The sequence below is a fragment of the Aquarana catesbeiana genome, linkage group LG13 (genome assembly GCF_042186555.1).
Source record: "Aquarana catesbeiana isolate 2022-GZ linkage group LG13, ASM4218655v1, whole genome shotgun sequence".
In the NCBI taxonomy this organism is placed as follows: Eukaryota; Metazoa; Chordata; class Amphibia; order Anura; family Ranidae; genus Aquarana; species Aquarana catesbeiana.
The window spans coordinates 189,721,290-189,735,111 of NC_133336.1; the positions used below are offsets into that span (position 1 = coordinate 189,721,290).

The 13,822-nt window shown below is 40.7% G+C and overlaps 1 protein-coding gene across 1 annotated transcript in view; it reads right to left on the bottom strand.

The window, feature by feature from the left end:
* Window positions 1-8,685, bottom strand: part of ANKRD34A (ankyrin repeat domain 34A) — a 53,721-nt gene extending 45,036 nt beyond the window's left edge. The window contains exon 1 of the mRNA XM_073608600.1: window positions 7,775-8,685. The gene's annotated coding sequence lies outside the window, so the exon portion shown is untranslated. The remainder of the gene's footprint in view (window positions 1-7,774) is intronic.
* Between the last annotated feature and the right edge of the window lie 5,137 nt (window positions 8,686-13,822).

Here is a 13,822-nt window from a genome sequence, read left to right on the forward strand (position 1 = left end):
GTGTGTGGGGTTAATGTCTGGTATAAAGATGTCAGTTGAGTTGGTTTGGAGATATTATAGAGATTACAAGGGAGCTGAAGAAACCATGTCTAGCTAGGAGAAGACCTCATGTCAAAACAAAAAACACATGTAGGACAAAAAAAAGACAATTTTGGTCCCCACATCAAGGCATAATACAATGCAAGAAGAAGGTGGGTTAATATCTAAAACACAGCAGCAGTAGATGATTGTGTCCAACCCAAAAACCCAAAATACCCTGTTGGGACTTTATCTCCTAGCTCCTAGGAAACCCCTTGGCTTGAGTCAATGTTGTGGCAAATGGAATTCTGAACTGACCTGCCAAGACTTTTTCCCATTTGACGGTATAAAAATCAGTGGATGGTCTGCTGGTCATTTTACAGCCATTATGCCATGGTGGCGGATAATCTAAGAACTTCTGATGCCATTTTTTTTACTAAAGACACCACAGATTTCAACATCGATGGTGATAGTTACACTGTACTTGATCTGCAGAATGGCTGACCCCCAGACAGGGACCATTGCAAGACTCTAGCTAATCTTTCAAGCCAAGGGTGCCTTGTATGCTTTGGAAGAATAAATTGCCTGTTGTAGCAGACCTAACAAGTACTGTATCTAACACAAAATTATTTTACATCCACCGCCTACACTATTACCTACATTTTCTGTCATATTTAAAAGGAAGCCTTAAGGTTGTTCCATACATTGTACTAGCCTGGTCACGAAGAAGCATTAGCAACTGGTCAGATCACCCTTTAATCCGATTATCATGCTCTGATCTAGTCCTACATACCAGTTCTGCTCATATAAGAATTCCTTAAACATATTGTGAATATATATATATATATATATATATATATATATATATATATATATATATAGTGAGCAGATATATTGTGTTCTTTGTGGTGTATAGCATAAAATAATTTTTGATGTGACTTTGTTTTTTTTTTAACGTTCGTCCATATTTTTTTATTGCATTACAATTAGAGATTAGATTGGCCACTAGAGGGAGCTCAGTATTTACAGTACCTGCAATCCCTGAGTCTACCTGTTCGTTGAGATATGATATCAGCCAGAGGGAGTGCATGGCTTTTTTAATGGCAGCCCACTCATAGGCTTGTATTCTGAGAAGGAGCAGTAAAGCACAACCATTGTGTAGTACCGTTTAACTCTCTTATTCATCTCAATGGAGCTTGTAGTCATTTTTGCTCACTGTAGCAGAGGAAAAGAAATTGGGAAAGCTGGGCAGTGTAAAGGTGGCCAAGTTAACTGTCCTTCAGACTTTAGGGGGGCCGGACTATGGCCATCAGGAGTACAAATGTCCCAGGATCAGTGGGAGTAAACAATCCCCCATTATTGGGCCTCATTGTTGGTGTCAATGGGAGAAATTGTGCCTCATTGGTGTCATTAAGCCCCATTGTTGGTGTCATTTGGATGATATGTGTCCCATCATTGGTGTCATTGGGCCCTATTGTTGGCGTCATTGGGAGGAACTGTGCCCCATCATCGGTGTCATTGGGAGGAATTGTGCCCTTCATTGGTGTCGATGAATAAAATAGCACTCGAAGGGCCAGGTAAAAGAACGTAAAGGGTTGCAGTTTGGAGACCACTGATCTGGCCTTTACCTCCCCAGTGTAAATATATCCCTGGCCAACCCCTCTTATTCATTGGATTTCTGTTCTTTCATTCATAGAGTCTCAGATTCATGTGGGCATTACCTAGAATGGTCTGCATGCAAATAGAGCATGCCTAGGAAGACCTACTCATCCAGACTGACACCCACCCATCAAGGCATTTCGATATTTTCATTGACTACAATGGCTGCATTTTCCATAGTGTATGTGGTCATTACACATGCACTTTTGTTGTTGAGATGCAACCACAATAAATAGACTTGAGTACCACATATTTAAATCTTATTAATACATATTAAGCTAAAGTTGTTGAAGGTCTAGCCACCCAACTGCCAAAGCGTTAAAATTGTTTCTAGTAGCCTAATAGGAACCTTAAAAGAGTTTTCTATTACGCTTGTAGAATTATTCACAGTTCTCCTTTTCCTGCAGAAATTCACACTTTTATCAATCAGTTGTATTGACTGATTTCATGCTTGCTATTATTCATCCTACAAGAGAGCTTCCCTTGGTTTTTTGTTTTTTTGGCAAAGAAATTTTGAGAGATTTACTCCCACCACTTTATGGATTAAGGTCTTTCAGTGGACCACCTCTTTGGCTCTGTGCCCCGAGCCCACCCTTTTTTGAAGCCTAATAGAGCCCCTGGCTCTAATCTCGTGCTTCAAATGACCCCCCCCATTGAAATCCGATGCCTTGCATGCAAATTAGGGGTCCGGATGCATGGATGGGGGGGGGACGTGCGCCCCTTATGGACGGCCTGCCACTTGTCAGGCCCAAAGACCAGCGATGAATTGGCCCGGGTGAAGACAATGCTGGATCCCTGGCCTGGTAAGTGCTTGTTTATTAAAAGTCTGACTTTTCATATTTTTTCTAAACCAAAGATCCTATGGTCCTTCAGTGGACCATCTACCCTAGTCCCAGCGATTGTGGACACTAGAATAGGCAATACATGTTTCTTGTTTCTGCTTGCTACTGGTCTGTAATATCTCACATTTCAGTAATTAGTCGCTAGGAGTAAGCTAATGGATTATGGTTCTTTAGTGGACCATTTTCCCTGCCCACCCAGGATTGTGGACACCTGAATAGGCAATCCACGTTCCTTGTTTCTGCTAGGTACAAGTCTGTAAAATCTCACAATTCAGTAAGAAGATGCTTGGAGTACATTTATGGATTAAAGTCTTTCAGTGGGCCGTCTCACTTGGCTTTCATTGATTGTGGACACCAGAATAGGCAATCCACGTTCCTTGTTTCTGATAATTATTGGTCTGTAAAATCTCACATTTCAGTAATTTGTTGCTAGGAGAAAATGAATGGATTATAGTCTTTTATTGGTTCATCTTCCCTGACTTCCAGAGATTGTAGACACATTGTGAACACATGTGAATAGACAATCCACATTCTCTGTTTCTGCTAGCTACTGGTCTGCAAACCCTCACAATTCAGTAAGTAGTTCCTAGGAGTAAATGTATGGATTAAGATCCTTTAGAGGACCACCATCCCTGTCTTCCAATGATTGCAGACACCTTAAAAGACATTACACGTTTTTTGTTCCTGTTAGTTACAAGTGTAAAATCTCCCTATTCAGTAAGTACTACGATGCTGGGAGTAAATTTGTGCATTAAGGTCCTTCAGTGGACCATTTCCCTTGGCTTTCAGAGATTGTAAACACCTGAATAGGCAATCCTTGATCCTTGTTTCTGCTAGCTACAGGTCTGTACAATCTAACAATTCAGTAAGTAGTGACTAGGAGTAAATTTATGGATTAAAATCCTTCAATTTTCCATCCCCCTGGCTTCCAGAGATTGTGGACACCTCCTCAATAGGCAATACACATTCCTTGTTCCTTCTAGTTAGTGATCTGTAAAATATCACAATCCAATAATTAGTTGCTAGGAGTGATTTATGGATTAAAGTCTTTCAGTGGCCCATCTCCCTTGACATCCAGAAATTGTGGACATCTGAACAGGCAATCCACAATCCTTCTTCCTAATAGTTACAGGTCTGTAAAACCTCACAATTTAGTAAGTAGATGCTAGGAAAAATGGTATAGATCAAGGTACTTCAATGGACCACCTCCCTTAGCTTCCAGAGATTGTGGAAACATAAATAAGCAATCCATGTTCCTTGTTCCTGCTAGCTACTAGCCTGCAAAATCTCACAATTAGTCGCTAGGGGTAAATTTACGGATTAAGGTCCTTCAGTGGATCGTCTCCCTTGGCTTTCAAAGATTGTGTACATCTCTTAAATAGGCAATACACATTCCTTGTTCCTTCTAGTTTCAGGTCTGTAAAACTCTACAATTCAGTAAGTAGATGCTAGGAGAAAATGTATACATCAAAGTACTTCAATGGACCACCCTCGCTTAGCTTCCAGAGATTGAGCAAACCTGAATAGGCAATCCACATTCCTTGTTCCTGCTAGCTACTAGCCTGTAAAATCTCATAGTTAGTCGCTAGGGGTACATTTATGGATTAAGGTCCTTCAGTGGACCGTCTCCCTTGGCTTTCAAAGATTGTGGACATCTCCTAAATAGGCAATACACATTCCTTGTTCCTTCTAGTTACAGGTCTGTAAAACTCTACAATTCAGTAAGTAAATGATAGGAGTGCATTTACGGATTAAAGTCCTTCAATGGTCCATCTCCCTTGGTTTTCAGAGATCATGGACACCTCCTCAATAGGCAATACACATTCCTTGTTCCTTCTAGTTACTGGTCTGTAATCCCTCACAATCCAATAATTAGTCAGGAAGAGTGGTTTATGGATTAAAGTCCTTCAGTGGTCAAGTCCACTTGGCTTTCAGAGATTGTGGACAGCTCCTTAATAGACAATACACATTCCTTGTTCATGCTAGTTATAGGTCTGTAATATCTCTCAATTCAGCAAATAGATACTAGGAGTAAATTTGTGGATTAAGGTCCTTCAATGGACCTTCTTCCTTGGCTTCCAGGGATTGTGGACACCTCTTCAATAGACAATACACATTCCTTGTTCCTTCTAATTCCTGGTCTGTAAAATCTTACAATCCAATAATTAGTCGCTAGGAGTGGTTTATTATGGATTAAAGTCCTTCAGTGGCCTATCTCCCTTGGATTCCAAAAATTGTGGACATCTAAATAGGCAATCCACAAACCTTGTTCCTGCTAGTTACAGGTCTGTAAAAATCTCACAATTCAGTAATTAGTCATTAGGGATACATTTATGGATTAAGGTCCTTCAGTGGACAATCTCCCCTGGCTTTCATTTTTGTGGACACCTCCTAAATGGGCAATACACATTCCTTGTTCCTTTTAGTTACAAGTAAGTAAAATTCTACAATTCAGTAAGTAAATGATATGAGTAAATTTATGGATTAAGGTCCCTCAACGGCCCATCTTCCTTGGCTTTCAGAGATTGTGGACACCTCCTCAATAGACAATACACATTCCTTGTTCCTGCTAGTTACAGGTCTATAAAATATCCCAATTCAGTAAGTAGATACTAGGAGTAAATATGTGCATTAAGGTCCTTCAATGGACAATTTTCCTTGCCTATCAGACACTGTGAATACCTGAATAGGCAATCCACGTTCCTTGTTTCTGCTAGCTACAGGTCTGTAAAATCTAAAAATTCTGTAAATAGTCACTAGTAGTAAAATTAATGGATTAAGGTCCTTCAATGGTCCATCTCCCTTGGCTTCCAGAGGTTGTGGACACCTGAATAGGCAATCCACATTCCTTGTTCCTTCTAGCTACAAATCTGTAAAATCTCACAATTCAGTAAGTAATCGCTAGGAGTACGTTTATGGATCAAGGTACTTTAGTGGACCGTCTGCCTTGGCTTCCAGAGATTGACCAGGTCAGAAACCAAAGCTACAGTAAATACGAACAAATCAGCCTCTGGTGTGTAAATGGTGTGTATATGCCTATACAGCAAAATGTAGCTTATAATATAGACAGAATTGTGAGGCTATCCATACCCATTTAGATTTAATTTTAGAAATCACTTGATTACCCCATCCATGCGAAACATTGTGGGTGGAGCAATCAAACCACTGGCCAACATAACTCAGTGTTTTAGTGTTGTTTGCAAAGATAATGCGAGGAGCTGAAAAACTTGTTTAAGAAAAATTGGGCAGGTGGAAATCCTAAGCCAAAACATCACGGTTCTCAGATAATTCAAAGACAAGTCAGTGGTGAGAGTCACAGCTTGGCGTATTTCTGCAGCAAGTATGAAGAATATTGCAGTTATACCAGTTGCTAATGACCAGCCTTATAGCGCTCTTCTCTTTCTGAACATTGCTTCAGAATCATGTCAGCTACATAATGGGTGAAAATGAGATTTCCACACCTAGCCCACCTCCTACCCGGCCAGTGTGAGAGGACAGTACAGCGCAGGTGCCACATTGCCTGGAACCCGGCTGGCATGGCCTCGCTCCGATTAACCCATTTCGAGCAGATTCTGAAACGTCCTTTCATGATGCTAAAAATAAAAGAGGAGGCGCTACATTCCTTCGTCTCCCCCCTGTGCAAACATTCCATACCTCCGTCTCGCCCGACTCACCGACCAGAGCGCTCTAGAAAAAGATTGCAGGTTCGCCGCTAAATAATTACATTTTTGAAGGCGTTATCATGGCTACAGTGCAGCATATTCAAGATTTAAAAAGAGAATCATTAAGACGTGGGCTATTGGGAATAACACCTATGGGGATTAGTGGGGGGGTGGGGGGGTGGACATGGTGGACGAGATAAACTGATTGTGTAGGAGATAGATAGATAGATAGATAGATAGATAGATAGATAGATAGATAGATAGATAGATAGATAGATAGATAGATAGATAGATTAAAAGAGGTGGGATTAGAAAGAGGAATTAATAGATAGATATAACAGGGATAGATAAATAGATAGATAGATAGATAGATAGATAGATAGATAGATAGATAGATAGATAGATAGATAGATAGATAGATAGATAGATAGATTAAAAGAGGTGGGATTAGAAAGAGGAATTGATAGATAGAACAGAGGTAGATGGACAGATAGATAGATAGATAGATAGATAGATAGATAGATAGATAGATAGATAGATAGATAGATAGATAGATAGATAAATAGATAGATTAAAAGAGGAGGGAAGAGAAACAGGAATAATAGCTAGAACAGGGATAGATAGATAGATCGTTAGACAGATCAATTGATGATAGATAGATAGATAGATAGATAGATAGATAGATAGATAGATAGATAGATAGATAGATAGATAGATAGATAGATAGATAGATAGAAAGAAAGAGGGATTAGCAGACAGATAAATAGTTACATAGCTAGATAGATTAGAAGAGGATGAATTAGAAAGAAGAATTATTAGATAGATACAACAGAGATAGATAGATAGATAGCTATAAAAGGATAGATGGATAGATAGATAGATAGATAGATAGATAGATAGATAGATAGATAGATAGATAGATAGATAGATAGATAGATAGATAGATAGATAGATAGATAGATAGATAGATAGATAGATAGATAGATTAGAAGAGGATGAATTAGAAAGAAGAGTTATTAGATAGATATAACAGCGATAGATGGATATAGAGATAGATAGATAGCTATAAAAGGATATATAGACTGACCAATAGTGATAGATAGATAGATAGATAGATAGATAGATAGATAGATAGATAGATAGATAGATAGATAGATAGATAGATAGATAGATAGATAGATAGATAGATAGATAGATAGATAGATAGATAGATAGATAGATAGATAGATTAGAAGAGGAGGGATTTTGAAAGAAGAATTAATAGATAGCTAGAACAGAGATAGATAGAATAGCAATAGATAGAGTGTAATATTATAGCTATTGATATATATATATATATATATATATATATATATATATATATATATATATATATATATATATATTAGACAATTATATAGAGATAGATAGATAGATAGATAGATAGATAGATAGATAGATAGATAGATAGATAGATAGATAGATAGATAGATAGATAGATAGATAATCAGTAATATAGAGGGCATGCAGTAAAAGTAAGAATGTTAATAATGAGAAGGATGTGACCCGTGTCCCCCAATACACCCCCCCCCCTTGTATTATTGGGGGACTCACCTGGCAGGTTGGTGCCCCTTGTACAGGGAAGCTTGGGAGGAAGGCTTGCTCGTTCCTTACACCAGATGTTTCAGGGTGACAATTCCTCCTTATATAATATTCCCAGAGTAAATTCATGTCTGGGGAAGGCGATAGGAGAATAAAGCGGTGAATGTTGGTGGTTGTGCCCCCTGTAATCTCCTATGTCTGGGTGGGATTGGCGGTGTAGAGAGGGGTCCTGTGTTGCAGCCCTGCATACAATCTGGTGCCTGCAAGTCACTGTCATAGAATGAGGAGCCCTGAGAGACCCACAGAGGCTATTTTTAGCTCCTTTCCCATAGAGCACAAGTAGATCTATTCCATTAAATACACTGCAGCAGTATGCAGAGCGCCGGGTCCGCGCTTCCTCCAACCCCGCTTCGCCTCTTATACCGACTCCACATTCCCGGGCCACTTCATTCTCATCATTAACTCTTCACTTCCACATTTGTCTGGAAGACAATGGGGGGGAAAAAAGGCTTTTTTTTTTTTTTTTAATTAACGGCGCCTTCTTCTTTTTTTATAGATTTGAGGGTTATATTCCGATTTCCATTCTTTTCAAGCCGGTGTTAGTAGTTGGAAGAGATGAGCCAAAATAGAAGTCTTTAATTGCTTGAAAAATTTAAACATTTTGGCAAAATTTTGCCATTTTCATAAAATGTATTGGAGTCATTGGGTGAGGCAAAGCAAAGGGGTTTTTCAAAGCTTTGCTCACACGGTGGGGGGTAGAAAAAAAGGTGGTTAAGATATGGTTTTACCCCCCCCCGCCCAAAAACAGCCAAGCAGCATGTATGAGCATTATGTGTCAGCAAAAATCTTCCCCACAAAAACACTAAGCACCAATCTACATGCATCAATTCCCCCTCCCCTCAGTACAAATCCACTCCCCTGCTGAAATCCCCCCTCTCAGCACAAATCTTAGCCCCCCCCCCAGTTAAAATGCACCCCCCCCCCAAAAAAAAACATCTTTCCTAGCACAAATGCTCTAAACCCAAAAATGTCCCCTCTTAGTGCACATCTTCTCCCCCACACTCCAAATTCCCCCTCCTAGTACAAATCCACCCCCTACTGAAATCCCCCCTCTCAGCACAAATCTTTGCCACCCCCCCAAAAAAAAACATCCCTCCAGCACACAATCCTCAACATTTTCCCTCTTAGTACATATCTTCTCCCCCCTCCCCCCCAGTACAAATCCACCCCCCTGCTGAAATCCCCCCTCTCAGCACAAGTCTTAGCCCCCGCCCCAGTTAAAATTCACCCCCCCAAAAAAAATTATCCCTCCTAGCACAAATCCTCTACCCCAAAAATGTCCCCTTTTAGTACACATCTTCTCTCCCCCCACTCCAAATCCCCCCTTCTGGTACAAATCCACCACATGCTGAAATCCCCTCTCTCAGCACAAATCTTTGCCACCCCCCCAAAAAAAAAAAATCATCCCTCCGAGCTCAAATCCTCTACCCCAAAAATGTCCCCTCTTAGTATACATCTTCTCCACCCCCCTGCTGAAATCCCCCCTCTCGGCACAAATCTTAGCCCCTACAGTTAAAATGCACCCCCCCCCAAAAAAAAACCCAAAAATAATCATCTCTCTTAGCACAAATCCTCTCAACCCAAAAATCTCCCCTCTTAGTACACACACATCTTCTCCCCCCACTCTAAATTCCCCTCTTCCAGTACAAATCTACCCGCTGCTGAAATCCCCCCTCTCAGCACAAATCTTTGCCCCCCCCAAAAAAAATCATCCCCCAAGCTCAAATCCTCTACCCTAAAAATTCCCCTCTTAGTACACATCTCCCCCCCCCCCCCAGTACAAAACCATCTCCCTGCTGAAATCCCCTCTCTAGGCACAATTCTTAGCCCCCCCAGTTAAAATGCACCCCCCTCCCAAAAAAAAAATCTCCTAGCACAAATCCTCTCAACCCAAAAATCTCCCCTCTTAGTACACATCTTCTCCCCCACACTCCAACCCCCCCCCCCGCAGTAGAAATCCACCAGCACAAATCTTTGCCCCCCCCGTCTTTCTTAGTACACATCCCCCCCACTCCTCACAGTAAAAACCCACCGCTCTGCTGAAATACCCCCCCTCAGCACAAATCTTTGCCCCCCCCACCACCAGCTCAAATGCACCCCTCTAAAAATTTAGCCCTCCTAGCACAAATCCTCTACCACAAAAAGGTCCCCTCTTAGTACACATCTCCCCCCCCAGTACATATCCACCCTCTGCTGAAATCCCCCTCTCAGCACAAATCTTTGCCCCCCCCCCCCACAAAAAAGTCATCCCTCCTAGCACAAATCCTCTACCCCAAAAATGTCCCCTCTTAGTACACATCTTCTCCCCCCTCACTCCAAATCCCCCCTCACAGCACAAATTCCCTTTGTAGCACAAAAGTACAAATCTTCTCCCCCCCCCAAATCCCCCTAAATCACTACTCATATTCACCCCCCCCAAATTTCCCCTCCTAGAACAATACATACCCCTTACCGCCCCCCCAAATTCCTCTTCCAACACAAATCCCCCCTCATAGCACAAATTCCCTTTGTAGCACAAAAGCACAAATCTCCCCCCCCCCTCAAATCCCCCTAAATCACTACTCATATTCACCCCCCCCCAAATTTCCCCTACTAGAACAATACATACCCCTTACCGCCCCCCCAAATTCCTCTTCCAACACAAATCCCCCCTTCCAATCTCCTTGTGGTGCTCCCCCCCCCACATCACATGATACCACAGTGCCCAGGGCAGCCGCCCCTCCTGCCCTCCCCTTGTCCTGGGCCCAGGTGGACATACACACTTTGATCAATTTTTTTCCCCAATGGATCTATAGTCAACAATCCATATGCCACACATGGGGAAGTGGAGTTTGATCGATAGTCAAGATATGACTGCAATTCTTAACCGGTTTTACCACCACCACCACCCCCCCCCCTTCCCAACTGCCAAGCACCAAGTAACATGGCCAGCGGTACAGATTGCCATAGTTGCAGCACAGCGAAATGTATGGTGGCCATACACACTTTGACAAAAGATTGATTCCTTTTCTACTCTACCGCCCTCTGAAAAGTGATCCACTTTTGGCGGCCATACACACTTTAATAAATGATCGATTTCTTTCCCGATCAATCTTTTCCGATAGGTGTACTCAATCCATAGTCGACATTCGATCGATATGTCACACATGGAGAATTGGAGTTTGATTGATAGTCAAGATATGACTGTAAGTTATAACCGGTTTAACTCCCCCCCCTTCCCAATTGTCAAGCACCATGTCAACATGGCCAGTGATCATGTTAGTACAGATTGCCACGGTTGCGGCACAGCAAAATGTATGGCGGCCATACACACTGCAACAAAAAATTGGTTCCTTTTCTACTCTACCGCCCTCTGGAAAGTGATCCGCTTTCAGTGGCCATACACACTTCAATCAATGATCAATTTACTTCTCCAATTGATCTCTCCCAATAAGAATAATCAATCCAGTCGATCGATATGCAACAAAGTGGAGTTTGATCGATAGTCAAGATATGACTGTGATCCCTCTTCCCTACAGCCAAGCAGCAAGTTAACATGGCCAGTGGTGATGTTAGTACACATTGCCATGGTTGCGGCACAGCATATTTTATGCTGCCCATACATACTTCGATAAATGATTTATTTTCTAATTGATCTTTTCCAATAGGAATACTCAAGCTATAGTTGATAACCCATTCGATCAATGTGCCACTCAAAGGGAAGTTGAATTTGATTGATAGTTATGCTACAAATTCAGTTTAATTATCAATTGCAACTATTTCCACCATGCAATCTCATAATCTGATTGATCGAAATACAACCGTATTCATGAACAAAGTATCTTAGTGCTGTGCAATGCAAACTGTCAGTTATATGATTCATGTTTCAATAAAGGATCAATTTATTTTCCAATAGGTATAGGTCTATAGGTTTAGGTCTATAGGATATAGGTATAGGATAGGTCTATAGGATATAAGTCTATAGCAGGGATATGCAATTAGTGGACCTCCAGCTGTTGCAAAACTACAAGTCCCAACATGCCTCTGCCTCTGGGTGTCATGCTTGTGGCTGTCAGAGTCTTGCTATGCCTCATGGGACTTGTAGTTCTGCAACAGCTGGAGGTCCGCTAATTGCATATCCCTGGTCTATAGGATGTAGGTATAGGATAGGTCTATAGGATATGGGTATAGGGTAGGTCTATAGGATGTAGGTATAGGGTAGGTCTATAGGATGTAGGTATAGGATAGGTCTATAGGATATAGGTATAGGGTAGTGATGGTGAACCTTGGCACCCCAGATATTTTAGAACTACATTTCCCATGATGCTCACTTACACTGCAGAGTGCCTGAGCATCATGGGAAATGTAGTTCCAAAACATCTGGGGTTCCAAGGTTCGCCATCGCTGGTCTATAGGATATAGGTATAGGATAGGTCTATAGCATATATGTCTATAGGATACAGGCATAGGATATCTCTATAGGATATAGGTCTATAGAATATAGGTCTATAGCAGTGATGGCGAACGTTGGCACCCCAGATGTTTTGGAACTACATTTCCCATGATGCTCATGCACTCTGCAGTGTAGTTGAGCATCATGGGAAATGTAGTTCCAAAACATCTGGGGTTCCAAGGTTCACCATCACTGGTCTATAGGATATTGTTATAGGATAGGTCTATAGAATATAGGTCTATAGGGACTACGTATAGAATACGTTTATAGGATATAGGTCTATAGTATATAGGTATAGGATAGGTCTATAGGATATAGGCATATGATCGGTCTATAGGTATAGGATAGGTCTATAGGTATACGTCTATAGTATATAGGCATAGGATATCTCTATAGGATATAGTTATATGATAGGTCTATAGGATATAGGTCTATAGGATATTGGTATAGGATAGGTCTATAGGATATAGGTATAGGATAGGTTTATAGGTATAAGTCTATAGGATATAGGTATAGGATAGGTATATAGGATATAGGTCTATAGCAGTGATGGCGAAGCTTGGCACCCCAGATGTTTTGGAACTACATTTCCCATGATGCTCAACTACACGACAGAGTGCATGAGCATCATGGGAAATGTAGTATACCTAGGATATAGGTATAGGATAGGTCTATACGGATATAGGTCTATAGGATGTAGGTATAGGGTAGGTCTATAGGATATAGTTCTTTAGGATGTAGGTATAGGATAGGTCTATAGGATATAGATATAGGATAGGTATATAGGATATAGGTCTATAGGATATAGGTATAGGGTAGGTCTATAGGTATAGGTCTATAGGATATAGGTATAGGATAGGTATATAGGATATAGGTCTATAGGATATAGGTATATAGGATATAGGTCTATAGGATATAGGTATAGGATAGGTCTATAGGTATAGGTCTATAGGATATAGGTCTATAGGACATAGGTATAGGATAGGTCTATAGGTATAGGTATATAGGATATAGGTCTATAGGATATAGGTATAGGATAGGTCTATAGGTATAGGTCTATAGGATATAGGTCTATAGGATATAGGTATAGGATAGGTCTATAGGTATAGGTCTATAGGATATAGGTATAGGATAGGTCTATAGGTATAGGTCTATAGGATATAGGTCTATAGGATATAGGTATAGGATAGGTCTATAGGATATAGGTCTATAGGATATAGGTATAGGATAGGTCTATAGGTATAGGTCTATAGGATATAGGTCTATAGGATATAGGTATAGGATAGGTCTATAGGTATAGGTCTATAGGATATAGGTATAGGATAGGTCTATAGGTATAGGTCTATAGGATATAGGTCTATAGGATATAGGTATAGGATAGGTCTATAGGATATAGGTCTATAGGATATAGGTATAGGATAGGTCTATAGGTATAGGTCTATAGGATATAGGCCTAGGATGGGTCTATACTGTAGGTATAGGCAAAGAATAGGTCAATTATGTTTCAATAAATGATCAAGGTATTTTCTAATAGGTATAATCAGTCTATAGTGGCCAACCCATTCTTT